The following is a 5,000-nucleotide window of genomic DNA, read 5'->3' on the forward strand; positions in this document are numbered from 1 at the left end:
CTTCTAACACTATTGTGTTTTCTTACACAGCCCTTTGCTGTTGCCCTCAGACAGGAAGCAGAGTTCTTCCCCGTCTATTATCCAGGATTTTTAAAATCATTGCCTAGGTGTGAGCTCCACCTGTTTCCTATGGAAACCTTGCATTGGTTACTCTAGTAGAGATAAACCATTTTTGATTTTATTATCTGGAAGGCTGCAGCAATGGGTTGTGAGGGAAACACAAGTGTGTGTCTTTCATTTATGAATTGTTATGCTATACTATGCATATCCAGTGATACATAGTTCACTTGATACTCATGGAAATTTCTTCTCTTTACAGAAGGACACTCCGAAGTGGGGAAGTGCTTTCTGCAATGTCAGCAGCAAGAACCTCTGCGGACATGAGTTTTGTAAGAGACACGCAGCATACGCTGTCTCCAAGGATGATCTCCGGTATTGGGACCCTCAGGTATGTACTGTGTGCACTAACCTGATTAATGAGACATTTAAATAGTAGGAAGAAGCTTCGTACCTGGGTAAGGGGCTTCCAAAAGTACACTTCGGGCCCTTATCTTCCAAGTGAGAAGATGAGGGCGTATCTTTTCCCTAAGGCATCAGCTGAGGCAGTGATTCCCCAGCCTCAAGAGGAGATCCCCTAAGTTCAGATCCAGGTGGATGCTGAAGTCGCGGTCGCGATGCAAGACATCCAGCTAAAGGACAGGATATCTGATGTGGACGGGTGTCAGGAGGAAGACCTCCTTGCAGAAGCCCAGGATGAAGTTCAAGTCCCTCTACATCGGCCGGTCTCCCAGTAGAGCTGGGACAGGCCCTCTCTTCTATTGTTGGAATGATCCAACAAATGCAGAAGGAGAATCAGGAAAAGGCGGCTGCAATGGAACTGCGAATGCAGTGCCTTGCAGAATCACATGGGCCCCAGAAAAGCTCAATGTGAAAGACCTTCCTTTGTGCTCGGATGCTAACCCATGGAGGTATGCTGAGCACATGTCGATGACGACTGGAAAGATCGTCATCTCGGATATGCTGGGCTCAGTTCCCCTGGAGGGTGGAATTCTGGCCCAGCAAGGCACCATATCCGGACTGTTATGTCCGGCTGAGGAAGGAACCAGCTTCAAAGGAGGAGGCAAAGCCGAAGGAGGTCATAGTGATGACCATGCTAAGGCTCAAGCTCTACTTTCATCTTCGATGAAAGAGAGGGGCTTCTCTAACTCAAAGGTAGCTGCATTGAATAGGAAGCTCCCTTCCTTTGTGTCCTCGCCTACTAGAGCCTTCCCCCTTTTTACAGAAAGGGTTTCTGGCTGTACTAAAAGCAATCGAGGCCGGCAAGTCTTGCCCCTCCCTAGAGGAGTGTAAACCCTTGTCGCTGGCCCTGCCTATGGACCACAAAGATTGGAAGGACGTCCATCTTACGTTCTAAGTGGAAAGTTGGAGGCTGATATTGCCGGACGTCAGTTCGGCAAGGACCCCCCTAAGCTGTCTGACTTTCTTTTGCGAAGTGAGCTCGATACAAAAGAAAGACTGACTGCCTCAATGTCTCTTCAGACTACTCTCGAGACGATGGCAAGTGACCCCAAGGTCCATGAAATGTTCATGGTAGTGGCCAAGCCTCATCTGGCCACAGTGACGAAGGACCTTTATGGCTTCGTCAAGGCAAGGAGAGCTTGTAGGGAGTTCGTGTTTACCTCGGCTACAGTGAGGCACGAGCTAAAGAAACTAATCTCCTCCAACATTTGGGGAAAAGACCTTTTTCCCTACCGACTTGGTCAAAGAAGTTTTTTGATAAAGCCACCTTGGAGAATAGAAACCTTCTCCAGAAGTGGGACCTGGCTATCAAAAGAAAGTCTTCCCCGGATGAGGGTCCTCAACCAAAGAGGAAGACTATGAGGACTAGGCTACCGTCTCGGCCAGCCAAGCCTCTTAGACAGCAACAGCAACTGCAATTGCCATTGCCCCCAGTGCCCCAGATCGTGGCACAAACCCCGACCACCTTTCAGTGGGTACCCCAGGCCGTGCCGACACAGTCCACGGCATTCACCCCAGCGTTCGAAGGGCAGTCTACTTCCTTCCGAGCAAAGCCTAGAGGAGCAGCCAGAGGCTCGTCTAGACGCCCCTCAAGGGGAAGGGGATTCAGGGGTGGTCGTGGTCAGGAAGGCAAGACCTCAGGACGGCAGTCCAAGTGAGGTGATACCGGTAGGAGGGAGACTTCTGAAATTTCGGGATCGGTGGACCTTCGATCCCTGGGCCCACAGCCTACTCCAGAATGGATTGGGCGGGAGCTGGTACAGCACTCCACCCCCGTACCTTCGGTTTTTTCCAACACTCCACCCCCGTTATGGAGGAGTACGTTCAAGAACGGTTGGAGAAAAAGGGTGAAGCCCATCAATTTCTAAGGGAGGCTGTTTTGTGTTCCCAAGAAAGACTCGGAAAAGCTCAGAGTCATTCTGGACTTGTCGCCACTTAACAAGTTCATAGTGAATTGCAAATTCAAAATGCTAACACTGCAACACATAAGGACCTTACTGCCCAAGAGGGCATATTCCGTCTCTATAGACTTGTCAGATGCCTACTGGCACATTCCAATTAGCCATCGACTCTCCCCCTACCTAGGGTTCAGGCTACAGCGAAGACTATACGCCTTCGGAGCCATGCCATTCGGGCTAAACATAGCCCCAAGGATTTTTACGAAGCTTGCGAGCGTAGCTCTCAAACAATTTCGCCTAAAGGGAATTCAGGTAGTAGCCTACCTGGACGACTGGTTGGTGTGGGCAGCATCCGAGACAGAATGCTTGCAAGCTTCCAGTCAGTGATCCAGTTCCTAGAGTACCTAGGCTTCAAGATCAACAGAAAAAGTCTCGACTTTCTCCATCTCAAAAGTTCCAGTGGCTAAGATCCACTGGGACCTTTTGTCACACCGTTTCTCCACCCCAGCGAAGAAAAGGAAGGAGATAGCGGGTTCTGTCAAGAGACTTCAAGATTCCGAAAGGATATCAAGACACGAGCAGGAGAGAGTACTGCGCTCTCTCCAGTTTGCTTCGGTGACAGACCCAGTGCTAAGAGCACAGCTAAAGGATGCAATCGGAGTTTGGAGAAGTTATGCATCAAACACGTGAAGAGATCTGAGAAGACCAGCCGCTTCGGCTAAGTACTCTTCTCAGGCCTTGGTCCCAACCCAGACATCTAAAGAAGTCAGGTTCTTCTTCAGCCACCTCCCCCGTCGGTGACGATTCACTCAGACGCCTCAAAGGAGGGATGGGGAGGTCACTCTCATCGGAAAAAAGTCCAGGGGACTTGGTCCAGGCTATTCAAGACCTTTCTCATAAAACTTTCTAGAAGCTAGGGCAGTGCTCCTTACCTTAAAGAAAGTCTCCCCGCGTCATTCGTTCCACATAAAGTGGTAATAGACAGCGAGGTAGTTGTAAGATACTTGAATCGACAAGGATCGAGGTCACCACCTCTCAACCAGGTGATGTTGGCCGTCTTCCGATTGGCGGAAAAGAAGAAGTGGTACCTGTCGGCAGTTCACCTTCAAGGAGTCCGCAATGTGACAGCGGACGCTCTATCCAGGTTCACACCGATAGAGTCGGAATGGTCCTTAGACGCAGGATCATTCTCCTTCATTCTGAATCAGTCCCAGAACTGCAGATAGACCTCTTTGCGACGAAAGACAACAAGAAGTTGCCCCTGTACGTGCCCCGTACGAGGACCCCTTAGCGGAAGCAGTGGACGCGATGTCCCTCGACTGGAACAGATGGTCCAAGATTTATCTGTTCCCTCCTCACAACCTTCTGTTGAGGGTCCTCAACAAACTGAGATCCTTCAAAGGGTAGCGGCAATAGTGGCCCACAAGTGGCCGAACAGCGTGTGGTTCCTCCTGGCATTGGAACTGTAGCTGAAGTTTGTACCACTACCAGATCCAGTTCTGACCCAGCGAGTCCAGAAGTCAACTGTCTGCGCTTCATTACAGAAAACCCGGACCCTGCAGTTCATGATTTTCTCTCCCTAGCGGTGAGAAAGCGTTTCGGGATTTCGAAAGCCAGTATAGACTTCATTGAGGAATATAAATGCAAATCTACTAGAAGGCAATATGAGTCATCTTGGAGAAAATGGGTGGCCTTTTGTCAAGGCGAAGATTCCGCAGGAGATCTTGACAGACTTCTGCTTATCTTTTTTCCCCACCTCCATGGTCAAGGGTTGGCAGCGAACACGATTTCAGCGTGTAAGTCTGCTTTGACAAGACCCATTCTATATGCCTTCCAGGTCGACCTAGGTAACGAGATCTTTAATAAAGTCCCGAAAGCCTGTGCTAGGCTCAGACCTTCAGCACCTCCAAAGCCCATTTCATGGTCTTTAGACAAGTTCTTCATTTTGCTTCTCTGTTGAGCAATGAAGAATGTGCGTTAAAGGATTTGACACAAAAAGTTATTTTCCTAATTTGCACTCGCGTCCGGGGCCAGGGTTAGTGAAATTGTAGCCTCTCGAGAGAGGCAGGTCGTGTTCAGTTCCTGGATGGGGAAGAACTGAACCTGTTTCCGGATCCTACGTTTCTCGCCAAGAATGAGTTACCCACCAACAGGTAGGGTCCCTGGAGAATCTGCCCTCTGAAAGAAGATGCATCTCTATGTCCAGTAGAATGCCTAAAGGTCTATCTTCATAGAACTTCAGACTTCAAGGGTGGTCAGCTATTCAGGGGAGAAACATCAGGCTCAAATTTATCTCTGAATCAACTCAGAGCAAAAATCACATATTTTATTCGCAGAGCGGATCCTGACAATACACCCGCAGGTCACGATCCGAGGAAAGTTGCCTCATTCTTAAATTTCTTTAATTGCATGGATTTTGAACATCTCCGTTCATACACTGGCTGGAAGTCTTCCAGAGTGTTCTTTCGCCACTATGCGAAGCAAGTAGAGGAACTAAAAGAGATCTTTGGTAGCAGTGGGTCGCGGTGTTAACCCTACTGTTTAACTCTGCGAGGAACAGTGGTCTTAATTGGGACGATTAAT

This window comes from Palaemon carinicauda, chromosome 1 (genome assembly GCF_036898095.1).
Source record: "Palaemon carinicauda isolate YSFRI2023 chromosome 1, ASM3689809v2, whole genome shotgun sequence".
NCBI classification, from domain to species: Eukaryota; Metazoa; Arthropoda; class Malacostraca; order Decapoda; family Palaemonidae; genus Palaemon; species Palaemon carinicauda.